We start from the raw sequence: 15,782 nt of genomic DNA on the forward strand, positions 1-15,782 counted from the left end.
TGCTGTGACAAAATACCTGAGAAAAACAACTGAGAGGAGAAAAGATTTATTTGGGCTCCTGGTTTCTGTCTGTGGTCAGCTGGTGCCAGGGTTTCTGGGTCTGCAGTGAGGCAGAACATCAGGTGGAAGCGGGTAGTGAAAGAAAATTTTTGTGCCAGGAAACAGAAGGGGCCAGTATAAGATATGGTCCCGGGAACCCATTCCCTCCAACGAGGTTCCACCTCCTACGGTTTCTACCCCTTTCCAAGAGCCCGTTCGGCTGTGATCCAGTCACGTCCTCCATCCCTGCCTTGGAACACTGGGGCATTGGGTGCCTTCGACACACAGGTCTGTGGGGGATACTTCGTCTCCGAACCACATCAACAGACTGGCTTCAGCCAGCCTGGACCTGGGTTCCAGGGGCAGATCTGTGACTCTTATTTCCCCTGTAGAATCACAGTGCTTCACACCTTGAAGACCCTTGAGACGGTCTGTTTAAACTCCTTAATTTCATAGGAAGCGCAGAATCTTGGGAGCACAAGGAAGCCCTGTCTGCGTCGGGGGAGTGTTGTCCTGCACTGGACTGGCCACCACCATCCCCAGCTCACCTGTGTGCAGAATGACCATGGGGACCATCGCCTGCTCCCCAGGGCTATCGCTCCTCAGCACTGGGTTCCGACCTCCAGAGGGGAGTTGTTGGTGCAGGAGGCTGGTGGAAGACTCTGGAACATCCCTCCAACCGTTCAGGACCTGAGGACTCTGCCATTATCTGGTGCCTCCCTTGCTGGGTCAAGCTGTAAAGGTGCCTCCCTGGCTGGACACTTCCCTGCACCCAGGTTAGCTCCAAAAACTCCACTTCGATTCTTGATTGTGTCAGAACGACTCCAAAACCAAGCAGAGGAGAGTCACAGTCTCACAAGCTCAAGGACGGGAACTTACGAGCTCCTGCAAAGTTGCTCTTCTAATTGAAGAAAAAGCAAAGAAACTCACCTTCCCCTCTTCCGTTTCCTTACTGGTCCCGACGATCACACCCGCTTCTTGAGAATGCTGTGAGCGTGAACTGAAATAGTGACTCTAAGGCGCCCCAATACGGCGCCCCTGCCTGGTGTCAGGCAGGCTGCTAATTACACGATGGCACAGCATCGCGATGCCCACGCTCACCCGCTAGCAGGCGGCACGGCCAGGACCCGGAGGGTTAACAGGTGGCCACGCAGACTCAGGGCCTGCGTGAGAGGAGGCCCTGGCCCAGCAATGCCGGCCGATCACATCGGGCACCTCCGCCCTGCTGCTGGCCTTCAAGACACAGGTCTCGACCTCAGGGCTCACCCGACCCACGTCTCCCCCCAGAAACGGAAAGCCTGGCAGGGTGAGCCGCGGGCTCAGGTGAGGGCGCTGCAGAGACAGGGTCCAAACCGGACCTGTGACTCCAGGGTCCAGGGCAGGCCTGCTCCCTGCACCCCTCACGGGCCCGAGGGAACCCGTGTCAGGAACAGCCTCCGGGAACAGACTCCAGTCACACCCCACAGCCACCGCCCGCCTCCGGTCAAAACGACTTCATTTTCTCTTTGTTTTCATTATTTTATTTGTTTTCTTTCTTTCTTTATTTTTTTTTTTTAGGAGAAAAAAAAAATCAGTCCTGAATGAAACCAAGTTTATTTGCAAATGAAGCAGCGTCGTCCCCAACTGCAGGCGTATAATTAGAGAATGTGGCTCTCCGAGTGGGTCTCCCCTCCCCACACCAAAAATACACTCACATTTGCAAAGGAGAATTCATCTCTACCTAAAACTATAATTAAGCGGCTGCTGGCGGTTACCTTGGTGACGTTTTCTTTCCAGTCCTCCACTACAGCTCCTCGCTCTGGATAATACAAACTTGGCAGCCAAATAAGTCAACAGGTTGCCCAGGAAACTGTTTCCTTGACAACCACGAAGATGGAAGGGGCTGGAGGAGTTGGGGAAATGTCACGCAGCAAGGCTACATTAAAGGAAAAGACCCGGGCTCGGCCGAGCAGGGTCCCCGGCCAAGCAACGAGGCAGGAGAACACTGAGTGTTGGTGAGGGAGGAAGGCGCAGGGGGTGTGGCCCGGCCCAAGCCCCCTTCGGCAGCCCCACCGGGGCGTGGCCACCCCGGGACCTGCTGGTTCCCACTCACCAACGGGCCGAGGCCCTACTGTGTGCGGGTGTGGGTACAGCCCTGCTCTAGTCGTGGGCTGTCCTCCACACTTTGGAAGCTTGACCGGTGACCAGGAAGCCGGGCAGGACAAGGGAAGGACAGCCCGGCTTCTCCCGCGTTCACTTCCTGTCCCCACCCTAGCCAGGCCAGCTCTGCGCTCTGGCCCAGGTCGGGGAGAAGCTGGAACTGTCTTCAAAGGCCAAATAACTCGGTGTGGGAGTCAGCCACTCTCCCAAGTGCCAGGAGAGGGGACGTGAGCGTCCCTGAAGAAGAGAGGGAGGGATGGCCCCAGAGAAAAAAAGAGAGTCCCTGAGACTGTGGACCTTTGCAAGGTCCGAGCCCTGGCCCTTCTGTGCTGCAGGAGGCAGGGTGAGCACCGTCTGCTGGCAGAGAAATGGCCGCAGGGTCTCAGGCTAACCGAGCGTGGCAGGAAGGAAGCTGGAGGGCCAGGATCGGGACATGTGTCTCCAGAGTGACCCCCATGGGCAGATGGCCACACGAGACTGGCCAGGCCTTCAGGGCCAGGTAAGGGGCAGTGCAGGGACCCCAACAGCAGGAGCGGTCAGCCAGCTGGGTCTGGAGGGGTGAAGGAGGCTTCTGCCTCTCTGGCTTGGCCTGTATGGTGGCCTCGCGGTGGCCTCGCGGTGGCAGGCGTGGTTCCTGGCGCCCCAGCCCTGCGCCTCTGGGACCTCCCGCGGCTGGACTCTGCAGAACAGAGGAGGGATGGGAGGGTTTTTGCAGAGGCTCCCGGTCCTGGAAATTCCAAGCCCATTTTCCCTTCCGCAGAGCCCGTCTCCGCTGGCCTGGTCACCGCCATCGCTTGGCCCCCTGTCCCACCACGCTCTTCGTCGGATGATTCTCTGGTTGCAAACGAGCGTGCGGCGTCAGACCACTGGTCCTCCCGGCACTCGGTGAACCCAGGAGCACCCTCCACGGCCCCTGCTGCTGTCAAAGGTACGACCGAGCAGACGACGTCCATGTCGTAGCACCCGCAGCAGCAGAAGCACAGCCACGCCCGCGGCCACAGAGGCAAGGCGTGTGGGCCTCTCAGCAGGTCCTGTGGGGCAGGGGCCCGCCTTCCAGATGAGAAGACCCAGGCGTGGAGAAGGCCCAGGGCCCGAGCCGATCGGTGCAGGCTGAGACCAGGGCCAGCTAAGGTCGCGACGTGGGCAAATCCCCGCCCGCGTCCCCTCTGACTCTTTCTCCTTCCCTCGCTTTGTTTTGTTTTTCTCTCTTCAGAACCTAGCGATGCCGTGCTCCCTGACCCCAGGGGTGACCTGGCGACGTCCTAAGGTGCCTTGGGCTGTCACGGGGGATGCTCACTGAGCAGGGGTCAGGGGCGCCGTGTAGCATCTGAGTCCTCGGGACCCTGGGCAACCGGGACTCATGCAGCCCCGGGACTCATGCAGCAGCGCCAAGGCGGAGAAGCCAGGAGGGCAGACAGGGTTGCCTTGGAAGCTCTTGGAGCGGGCCGCGCGCAGTAGGCCCTTATTGGTCAGCGACGGTCTCACTGCGCTACTGCCCTCGGGGAGTCTGGTGACTCGGACAAGGAAGAAGAAAAGGCACCTTGGGGGCTGGCGGTGGGTCTGAAGCCGATTCGCTCAGCAAGGAGTCCACCCACCTGGGCCACAGGAGTGAAGCGACCTTCACAAGGTCACCAGGTGGCCTTCAAGTCTGAATGTGCGACCCAGCACGTGATCGTCCGGAGCCCTCGAGCTGAGGGTCCCAGGCGGTCTGCTGCCCCTGCCGCTCGTCTTTCCTCCCAAATGCCGGCAGGTTCCACTAGGGAGGGAAAGAAGGAAGAAGAACCCTCCGGAAACAGCAGTACACCCACGGCCGCAGGCACCGCTTCCAGACCCGAGGCCCGAGGCCTCGAAAACAAGAGAGTAACAGACCCACAGACGCCCCTTCCCCTCCGCAGGGAGCGGGCCTGCAGAGTCGGCCATGAACCCTTCTGCATCTTTATCAGCCCCACGGAGGGGGAACCGAGCGGCCAAAGACCCCGTGGGGGACGGCTCAGCCCTGAAACAGGAGCTAAAAACACCCCAATACCCGCCGCCAGCCACTTACAAGTCAAGGGGCTGCTTGGACAGTCCCATGATCAGGCTGCGACTGACAGCCGTCCTCGGTGATGGGACAGCCCGGTCTTAAGTGCCCAGCGGCCGCCTCCTGATGCCTCGAGATGGCTCCTGGTTTCTACTCCGACTGGCACACCAGAGGTTCCAGTCTCAGCCCCAGCCCCGCGCGCCCAGCCCCTGTGGGCAGCTGAAGGAGGCAGGGCATGAGGTGGAGGAGGCCGAGAAGGCTGCTTCCCCAGAACCGAGAAGCAGGGACAGGGCAATAGGAGGAGGCCGGTGGCCCTGAGAGGACCCAGTACCCCCCTCACTGCGGGAGGGCAGGTGGAGGGGGCCTCTGCGGGGCCAGGAGCAGCTTTCTAGGGGCTGGGACAGGCTTCAGCACAGGCGAGCGGCCCGCCCCGCTCCCACCTGCCCACGTCCCCGTGGGTGCCGCCGGCGGAGCTCAAGGTGGTTTTCATGGGAGCCGAGAGCCGCGTCCAGCGTCCGAGTTTCTCGGGGCAGAAGAGGAGGCACCCAGGTTTTCTTTGGGGTCTGGTGGAAATGTCCTAAACCTAGGTGGGGGTGCTGTTCGCAGAACTTGGTGAGTACTAAAAGCCACTGACCCACACCGCAAAACCTGAACTGCGGGCTTAGAGACAGCACCTGCTTACCCACCGTGCCCAAGGCCAGGTTCCGTCCCCGGCACTGCAAAAGTAAGAAAAGAGGACCTGCGTGTATGCGAATCAAATCTCAACCCACCTGCTATTTAGAAAAGATCAAATCAGGAAATTAAGTTTTCCTTTTTGAGGAGTGTGGTTTAGACACAAAGATTCCGGATTCGAATTCTGTGTCTGTAGCTGTGGAACTGGGCACACATCCAGCCTCCCTGGGTTGCTAGTGCTGCATCTGTTGAACTGAGGTGTTTAAAGTGCCCCCCTCAGGCTGTGGGGGGCTCAGCTGCTGTTTGTAGAGTGGGACACAGGGAAGCACCGGCTGGGGTTGCAGGGAGGGGTGGAAATGCTCACCCCACAGGTGCCTGGTGACCAGGCTGGAAGTGGGGTGACTCCACAACTTTCAGAAGACAGGACAATTAGGGAGGGTGTCTGCCCACGATCAGGTGGCCAAGAGATACGGCATGAAGGACAAGAGCCGGCATTAACTGAGCACCACTCAGCTGTGAAACGCCTCGTCTGCGTTATCTCATTGAATCTTTATTTTGACCCAAGGAGGCAAGTACAGTTATATCCCCATTTTACAGATGAGGAAATTGACACAGCCATTTAGCCACCTGCACAAAACTGTGGGCACAGCAGGAGCTGGAGCTGGTTCAGGTCCAGGCAGCTTGGGACCGGAGCCGGCGGGTGGGCGGAAGCGACTCCCCAGCTGGAGAAAGCCCACTGTTAAACATCCGGGGATTCTGATCACCATGAAGATTTATCGTTCGTAAGAGGACTATCAAGTCATGGAGGCCACCGTGGCAGAAACCCGCCCGACGCCGGTATTTACACCAACGGAATCGGCAGCTTTCCGTTCAGGCTCTTCCTCCCCCTCCACAGTCAGTTTGCCAGCACATCATTAACCACACTAGGAAAGTACACTTGGGTCTCCTTCCTACGCATGATAAATGAGGCCCTTACATTTTCTTGGCACTTTAGGGTTTATGACATGCTTTTAAATCCATCAAAATCAAACAAAACCGTGAGGTAGAAACTGCTATGTGCACTGATGGTCAAAACAGCTTCCAAGGGGTGGTGATCCAAGGGTCTGAGTGGACCACAGAACTTCCCAGTTGTAGCCAGGCCCTTTTATTTTGAAAAAGCAGCACCCAAAAGAGTGGGTGACAGATAGGGTCTATTTAGAGATCCCCAGCATCTCCATGGCAGTGGGCATGGCTGCCCCATTGGACTTGGGGTGGGGCCTCCCTCATTCCAATCTGTGATTCCACAGATCCAACAGCTACCCGCAGGAGTAGGCGAAAGCTTTTAGCAGTTTCCACATGGAGCCGATCTGGAGGTGGGAAGTAAGTGGGTGTTGATCTCGAAGCAAGTGAAACTTCAAAGTAACGTCTGACAGAGCCAGCACTTTGCATGGGAGAAAATAGACGCTTCATGAATGAATGAGCGAGCGAAGGACTGAGTGGGAAAGTCCTGCGGCCTCAGAGCTGCAGGCTCGGAACCCAGCCTTGAATCGGGGCTGACGGAGAAGAGCCGGCCTTCCGCCCGGGGTCTGCATCCCAGGAGGGCAAGTCGGGCCTGGAGGAGGCGCCTGCTCCAGCTCACCACAGCCCCGTCATGACCACCATGCCCGGAACGGACCGAGGTGTCCGCGAGCGGAGGGGTGGACACACGTGGTTGACCATCCGGCCACAGCAAAGGGACACCCTGTCTCTCATGGCAACTCGGATCAGCCTGGTGGACAGATGTCAAGGGCAATAAGCCAGACGCCGCAAGAGAGAGGCCGCTCGCTGCTGTTGGCACGTGGCGCCCTCAAAAGTCCATCCCACAGGAGAGCAAAGGAGCACCATTGCCGGAGACCAGGGACACGGGGAGGTAGAGAAAGGTGGCACTGGGCATCGCACCCGCAGGCAGCCCATCAGCCCTCTCCCCTGGCACCCACGGTGGGCATGGGATTGCTCTAGCCTTGCCGTGTGGAGGTTGAAGTCCCCCCAAAGGCCCATGGTGGCACTTTTGGGCGGCAGTGGAACCTTTCAAAGGTGGAGCCCAACAGAAGGTCCTCATGTCATTGGGAGTGGGTCCTCGAAGGGTATTGTGGGACCTCTGTCCCTTCCTCTTCCTCCTGGCCCACAAGGGGAGCAGTTTGCCCCACCACGTGCCCCTGCATGATGTGCTGCCTCACCAGAGACCAAAAGCAATGGAGCCATCTGACCTTGGACAGGAAGCTGTAAAACTGTAAGCTAAATAAACCTTTCTACTTTATAAAGTAGTTATCTTGAGTGTTTGGTTATAGTGCTGGAAAACTGACAAACACAGGGATACATTAGCTAATGGATTACCAGCAGGGCTTGAAAATCACGTGGTTTCCCTCTTGTCCTGGTGCACAATTGGGGCACTACCTCCCAGGCCCCTGCCCCCATCTGAAGAACATGCCTGACTGTGAGCAGGGTGCAGACGTGTGCGGGACAGTCAAGCCATCCCAGCCAAGGGTGCTAGACCAACAGCCCCCAGTGGACCAACTAGCTGACCAGACACATGAAGAGACCAACTGAGGTCAGTGCAATTGCCCAGTTCACCCAAAAACTCACAAGGAAAAAATTATTTTTTTGTTTCATTTTTCATTTTTCAAAAATTTCTTTTACTCTTTTTCCTTTCTTTTTTGGCAGTACTGGGACTCTGTACATGCTAGGTAAGCACTCTGTCACTGAGCTACATCCTAACCCATCAAAATTCTCTTTAATGTGGGTTTTTTTAAAAATAAGTGTAATTGTGCATATTTGAAGTTTACAGCATGACATCATGGGACACATAGAGATAGGCAATGGCTGAAGAGGGCATCATTTGGGGCTCTTTGTCATGCAGCAGCAGCTGCACGATACAGGCTGCCTGCTTTTCGAGTCTCCACGGAGCTCAGAGGTGCCTGTCCCGCCTCCCCTCCCAGCCTCACCTCACTGGGATCGCCGACACTGCCCTTCAGCATGTCTCCTGCTTGTCTGAAGACTCAGGTGCGAGATCATCCTGAGCCAGGGAACCAAGAAACCCGCCTGCAGCTGAGTGCACAGAGACATCCTGAACCCCACCACTCCTGTGGGGAATGTGGTCCCCAGGGATGACAAGGACCTTGGGTAGACCTCAAGGAGCGAAGGGGTTCACTTCTGTTCCTGCTGAGATGAGGCACCTGCATCTCAGCTCACCTGTCTTCTCCCTGCCCCACCTGCCGGCTGCTTCTCGGCCTGGGGCTGGGGATTGAGGTGTCTGACCCGGGTCCTCCTCACGGGTTTCTTCTCCAGTTATGACCTGAAGTCCCCAGGTACTCCAGAACCAGCGCGGCCTGGGGCTGCCGGAACCCAGCACGTGATCTTCATTTCTCCCATCGAGGCAAAATGACCTCAAAGCGCGGTCCACGGACCTGCAGCGGGGGCGGGTCCTCTAGAAATGGGTTATAGACCTGATCACAGGCCTCGCCCGCCCTGGCTTCAGGACCTACGCTGGACCCAACCCCAGTGGTGTGACTGGGCATCTGAGGGCCCCGGGTCACTGCTCTGCAGCGTGGCCCTCCTGGGGAAGGACATCCGCGTCCCCCATGCCCCACGGCCAAAGGCCACCATCCTCCTCCATGTTATGAAGGACACACAGATCCCCCAACCTGACGCGCGCAGACGCACGTCGCTACCAGGCCCTCACCGGGAGCCCCACTGGAACGTCCTGTCGCTGCGGCCCACTCCACACCTCAGACGGCTGCGGAGACGCGGGTTCACTCCCAGGAAGCACATGGTCTGGCCGCAAGGTGGAAAGTTTCAGCCGGATCCCTTCTGGCCCCAGCAGGAGCTCTGTTGGGAGGGCTCTCCACGGACGTCATTAACCCAGCTTACGAACAAGGAAAAGTCCTAAGGATAGTTTAAACTTTTAAAATATCTTTGCAAACTAATGGCACTAAAAACTAAGCATTTTTAAAGCCGGAAAGCCCCGATAGCAGAAGTTAAACTCAAATCAAAACGCTCTCTGAATTTTAACAGTCCTATTTTAAGCTCTTAATAAGCCCTGGAAATCCTGTTAATTTAAATTACTGGCCACACACCAACACCTTCCCTGAAATAATTCACACCTTCAATCATCTTGGGGAATATTCCCCCCTAAAAAATATATAGACATGAGGTCGCTGATACGCTGCTTCTGCTGATGCATGATTTTCTGGGGCTCTCTGAACTTTGCGATGAAAAGACAATTGAAAAACAGACCTAGGCTGTGCTTCCAAGTGATTTTTCTGTCCCCTGTTCACGATAACCTTTTCAAAAACAGAGCTGGCGAGGCTGAAGGTGACTCTAATTATACAGCTCTCGGCGCTGAAAAGACAAGACCGCCCGTGACAAAGATAAGACACGGATTTAGAATGTTTTAGGTAACATGCAAATGGATTCTGATTTTTTTTTTCAACTTCCTTCAAAAGGGGAAAAAAATAGGCTTGTTTGAAAGATGTTCTCGAGGAGGAGCTGGTAGGAGGGCGATTAGAAAAGGAAAGGACAGGGAGGGGTGACCCCGGCTGGGACGAACACGTTCTTTGAGGCCAGCCTGTACTTTAAGAATGTGGTCACGGGGTCCACTCTGGCCATTTGGAATCAGTCCCTGGAGTGGCCCCCGCGACAGGTGCCGGCATGGCCTCCTTCCCTCTGGCTCTGGTTCCTCTGGAGAACTTTCCTCATCTCTCTCAGTCTGCGGGGCTGACAGGTGCTGACCTCACCTCTGACCCCAGCAAGTGCCTAGGCCTGGCCAGTCAGCCCACTTCCTCCCACTCCAGTCCCACTGATTCATTCTGGGGTGGGCCCATGACCTGTCAATCTGGTTAGAATTGTCCCCGTGACTTTTCCTGGAACCTTTGGAAAAGTGGTGCTCTCCCTTCCCTGGAGAAGCCAAACTGGAGCTCCTGGAACCTCATGAGAGAGCCTGCTGGGAATGAAACCAACACCATGGAAGAAGACATTGCCGAGCAAGGGCAGGGGACTGGGTCCTCAAAAGCCCTGGATCCAGCCATACCTGAAACCTCCAGACTTCTAAAATCTGAGAACTCATAAATCCTCTTCTTCCTTTTTTTTTTTCCTTGCCCAGTTTTGAGTTGGGTTTCTGCTGCTTGCAACCAAACAAAAGTGCCTAACTCATTTCTATTCAAAACCCCTCAGGGTTTTTAAAGGAAATTCAAGAGAAACAGCAAGTTCCTATGCCCAGAGTGGGGGAAAATGACAACTCAGAGATTATCTAGTCTAGCCCTCGTGTCTGAATATGCAACTGGTCAGCATTTTTTAAATTTTGTATTCTTTGTAAAGATTCAAGGGACTGAGACTCCGCAGCCTCCATCCCATATGAAAACACACGAGACGGAATTTTGAGCTACGGAGGCAACATACGTCTGTAGGTGGCTTGGGAAATATTCTTCTGCCTGACAAAAAAAAAAAAAAATCCACCAACAAAACCAAAATCCTAATATTAGATTTCATGTGCTACCAAGTAAACTTTTCTCTTATAGAACAAATTGTTTCTATAGAAACGAATGCTTTTCTAGCAACCTGATCCCTATTAGGGTTGCTATGGGAACAGATTGAGAAAATTGAGAAAATGTAGAAAAAGGTAGATGACTGCTCAGCCTCTCCCCCGGCTGCCCCCGGAACCCAGAGGACAGAGCCCTGTCCCCTTCCGCGTCTCTCAGCGCTGGGGGCGACTGCGGAAGCTGGAGAGCACAGGCTCCCACCGCTCTACCTAGCCAGGGCTCCCCAAGTCTCTGGATTCGAACTCAGAACACGGCAGGCACTCCTAGTAGCACCTTCCAGGTGGCTGGCTCCCGGACCACAGGGAGACAGGAGTGTGGCAAGAGAAGGAGCGGGCTGTGCACGTGGAGCGCTGAGAAGAGCCACGGCCACCACAGGCCCTTGCCGGAGTCTCTCTGTTTGGAGAAACCCAAGTGCGCACCTTTCATGAAAGCTTCGTTATATGCAGTAAAACCGAGTGGCAGGCTGCCCGGCTCAGGGGCACAAGCGAGGAACACTCTGCGTGTGTTTCGTTCTCTCTCTACGGACAGTGGGAGGGAGAATGGGCCAGATTGGACAAGTTCCTTCTCTGTTACTGTTTCTGGAATCTTCTACTTCTACAGCCAGAAAGCTCTGACCATCACCAACAACCTCGCGACCCTGATTGTGTTGCTCTGGGCTACTTGATCTGCCCCTGTTTGTAAAATGGGGGTCGCAAGCTGTGTGCAATGGCAGTCCTGCTGGGACAGAGTGGATCTGGGAGCCCCACTTCACGTTAGGGAGACTGGCACAGCGTGGAAGGCAATAGAGAGCGGCGGGGCCTGTGGCAAAACAGACCGTGCTCCTGTGGAGGAGGCTCAGGAGTGTCTGAACACCTTGTGTGCCTCCTGCTGGCAGGCCCACTCCCCAGCCAGTCCCCATCCTCTGTGACTGGGGTCAAGCCCTCTCCATAGGTGGGACTAACGGGGGCGTGGCCCCTCTGAGGGGCTGGAGGCTCCTCCTCCCCCATGGACACATGAAGTGCAGCCACTGACAGCCGCTGGATGAGGAAGGAGAGTGCCCTGTGATGCCAAGCTGCATCTTCTCCGCGAGCCCCCCTCCTGCAGCGGCAGGGGCCTCCCCACCAGCTCCCTGCTTCCGCCCCCACAGCCAGCCTCTGACCACAGCTGGAAGAATCCTTTTAAAACAAAAGTCAAGTCGCGCCCCTCTGCCCAGGGACCCTGAGCACAGAACAGGCTGGAGAGTGTGGGAGCCAGGGAGGCCCAGTGCTGGCCCGGCCAGCAAATCTCTGCCCCACGCAGCTTGCCGTCTGGCGGGGGTAGATAGGGGATTGCCGGCAGGGAGCCGGGCAGGGTGGAGAGGAGGGAGGAGGCCGTGTGCAGATGCGCGGTCCTCCAGGGAGGGACCCGGCCACAGGCCCAGAGCCCTTGCACCTGCCAGGGCCCCTGGGTCCCTTCCTTCACCCGCCCCGCTTGGCAGAGCCACCCACACCTGCTGGGCCCGCCCTGCCAGGCTTCGCAGACAAGGACCTGGAGGAGGAATCTGTGTCCCTCTCTCTGCTGGCCAGGCTGCTGCCCCTGGAGAGCGCCCACATGGCCTTCCCTCTGGGTGGCAGGAGCTGTCCCCATCCGCCTCCTGGCATAACCCACCCAGTCTCTGGAAAGGCAAAGCCCACAGACAGAACATGCCATCTCCTGGCCCCTTTGCAGCCAAGCCCTTGACTTTGTGACCGAGCTCGGGTTGTGGGGGAGCTCCCAGAATGTTCTGGAAGAGGGGTGCTCCAACTGGGGAGTGGGCTCCTGTGGTCCTTTCCCCCTTCGTCCCTTCAGATGCCTGGAATGCAGACATGATGGCCGACGCTCCAGCAGCCACGGGAAGCGTGAGGCAAGCGTGATGGAAGACAGAAGCCCAGGGCCTGGAGGGGCACGGGGCCCGGCCTCGTCGGAGCCTCCTCTGGACTCCACACGGGAGAACCGCACTCCCTGATGCTCGCCAGGGCTGGCGGGGGACTCAAGTATGGGGGGGGGGCATTTTGGCCTTCATGAACGCCTTACTCCATACAACGAATACAGACATTTAAAACTACATTCTTATGACTATATTGGTATAAAGACCAGTAGCCCAGCTGGGCTTCCTATGTATTCAGTAGGAATCAGTATATGCATTACTTTCCTTCTGATTAGAAGAGCAGGGTGGGCCTCAGCCTCCGGTGCCTAATGAAGACTCAGCCCTGGCCCGCAGGCTCCTCCCTTTGCCCCTCACAACACCTGGGGGGCCACACTGTTAGCACCCTGTTTTTCAGATGAGGAAACTGAGACCAGAGAGGTTAAATAACTTCAACTTTGAATTCTGGTCCATTCTACTGCAAAGTCCAAGTTCCTAACTTCTGAAGCTAGGAAGGGAGCTATTTTTAGCACATGAGAGTGATTCTCAATAGAGCTATTATTATTATTAATGCAAACAACCCTGGCTACTTAAGAAAAAACAGAGCTGATAAATGGTAGCAAAGCATACTGCGTGCCTAGGTCTCCTGACAGCTCCTTTTTATTTCCATCTACGAGATAGACCCAGTGATGAGCCCGTCTCTGCAGGAGAGGGTTTAAATCCCCATCTTTTTCAAGACTGGATTTACTCGTCCAGGCCCACAAAGAGAATCACTCCACTTAGCTTGACAGACTCCACAATGAAAAGTAAATTATTTTTCTGGAAATGATCCCCAAAATAGCCAGGACCGGGTCTGCTCACAGATACCAGAGGCAATGAGGCTGAATATCTTAGTTTTAAAAGCTCAAATGTGTTTTGAAACACAGAGACTCTTCTGTGGTCTCAAGAAGGGAAAAAAAAAAAATTGACTTTCCAGATAGCGTGATAAATCACGCGGGAAGCAACTTTGAAGCAGAAACAGCGTGAGCTCCTTGACGCAGGTCCTCCATCCACCCTCCCGCCTCCCCGGGGAGCCGACAGGCTGTGCGGCCCCAGCTCGCCTCTGTGGGTATTTCCTTTCAATCCTCTTTCCACAATTAAAAGACAAGGAAGTGGATGTTGGTGAAAGGGCCTCAGGCTCCATCTGTGGTGCAGGGAGGGTGTCAAGTGGTCGGATTCTTGGGAGCAGCTGCAAGCACCTGTGTCCCCACAGCCCTGTCCCCTCCACGGTGAGCCTGGACCTGGCAGGTTTATCAGGCCCCAGTGGCCTCCTGGAAGAGCCAGCCTTTGGAAGGCAGAGCTGGCCTCCCAGTTAGGGACGTGCACAGAGCAGTCAAGGGCAGGATGCCTTCCCAGACCAGAGGCTAAGGGCAGGGATGCGGGAGGCAGGAGCCCCAGGTTCAAATACCTTGCCAGCGCAGCGAAGGACCTAAGCCTCGGTTTCCTCATCTGCACAGTGAGGACTAAGCGCGGCTTTCTCTCTGAGTTGGTGGGAGGAGTCATGAGATACTGCACCTAAGGCACCTGGCCCCGGCTAATGGCCTCTGCATTCACTGATCACCAGTGTGTGGGGCGGGGGAGCCGGGGAGGCGGCTGAGTCTGGGGTGCTGGAATATCCTGCTCTGAGCGGGGCTGCTGTGCGTGGAGGTTCACTTGGCTGCGCCCGCTGACTTCCTTACTCTGCGTCCTTGAGTAGGAACGTACGTGCAGCAGCAGGGTGCCTCATATTCAAGGGAAAACTTTTGGAAGCTCAGCTGCAGAGACCATCACCTTGGGGTCTCCCAAAGTTTCCTACGAAGCCCATCCATGCAAAAACGACTGGTGAGAGTGGGCGATTCCGTGGGGAGCGGAAGGACAGAGCCGAGTGGACACTGCGTGGACTGGGGACAGCGAGAGTCAGTCAGAGGGGCTGGGAACTTGTGGCACAGAGACAAAGCCCTCCGGAGACTGCTCAGGAACCTCCCGGGCAGGGGACATCACCTCCCAGGCAGGGGACATCAGACTCCACTGCTGAGAAACAGGGCTCGGGACAGCTGGACGTGGGGGAGGGAGCTGAGCTCCCCCCCACCCAGACCTGGCCCTGGAACAGCACCGGTCAGAGCCTGTCCTGGGCAGACACACAGACACACAGCGGGTGACCAGGAGGGGCAGCCAGCCAGGGCAGGTGGCCTTCACACTGAGCCTAATCCAGCGTGGCAGGAGACAGTTTCTGGAGCACAGGAAGGCCCAGCGTGGGGACAGCCTTGCTCTTCCTGTGTTTCTGGCAGAATGTCCACAGGCAACGACGTGACCTTACAGCAGAGAGTGGAGGAGAGCAACTGTGCCCACCTGCAAAGTGAGTCCTGTGCACAGAGGTGTGACCGGCGGGGTCCGCTGCTGACCAGACACAGTGCGAGCTGTTTGTTTGCAATGATTAGGCGCTGGTTGGTTACCTCTTTCAAGATGCCAAGCAGCCCTTCCCTGGGGCTGCAGGAGTCCACTGTCCCCGTCCAGCACTCGCTGCCTGGAGACGCTACTGACTCACTTGCACACACTCCCTCCCTGCTTTCTTTGCTAATTGACTGATGGGTCCGAGGGGAAGTGCCGGGGTGGAGCCCTGCTTGGAGGAGTGGTGAGAGGAGAGGGCTGGGGAAAGATGCAGAGGGGAAGAAACACTGTCCCAGAGCAGACTGGGGGCTGGTCTCCGAGGGGGGCTGAGGTCAGACCGCCTGGGTGCAAACCTGCTGTTCGTTACTTAACAGCTGCATGACCCTGATGAGTCCCTTCAGTTTTCTGAGCTTCAACTTTTCACCCGCAAAATGGGGAGAAACACCCTCATGTCAAATGGTGGGCTGCAGGAATCCAAAATAATGTAACAGTCAGTGCTTGGCACTGTGAACATGTTTAATAAACACTGGCTCTCATGCTTGTGGAAGAACGTGGGCCGAGCACTGATTATCTGTCTGGGACAAAAGCAAAAAATTTGCAGCTAGTCCAGGAGAACTGGTATAGATTGCTTGCTACACTGAGAACCGAGAATTTGCTGTGTGACCTCAGGCAAGGTCCTTAACCTCTCTGTGCCTTGGTTTCTTCCTTTGAAATTGAAATCATAATCCTTCCCTGGGAGGGTTGCATGAGGATTAAATGAGGCCATGCCTGGTATGTAAGAGACCTTTGAGGAAAGTTGGAACCAAGCCTGTTTGTCATCTTGAAGTCTGGCTCTACCCAGAGCCTGCTTTCGGGACCCCCGTGAGCAGTTGGCTATTTACTGTGGATTTGGGAGGTACTAAAACAAGCAGTTCATTCCCCAGGGCAGGATGACCCAGACTGAGTACTTAATAATGCACAATCACCCTCCCTGGCTCAGCCCAGATGCCTCCACCCTGCTCCAGCCCTGGAAGCCAGACGGGGAAGCAGCCTCGGTCAGGGTGAGCCCCCCGCATCTGGTGGGAGTGGGGGCAGCCCTCCAAGAGAGGCGCTG

This window comes from Sciurus carolinensis, chromosome 2 (genome assembly GCF_902686445.1).
Source record: "Sciurus carolinensis chromosome 2, mSciCar1.2, whole genome shotgun sequence".
Lineage (NCBI taxonomy): Eukaryota > Metazoa > Chordata > Mammalia > Rodentia > Sciuridae > Sciurus > Sciurus carolinensis.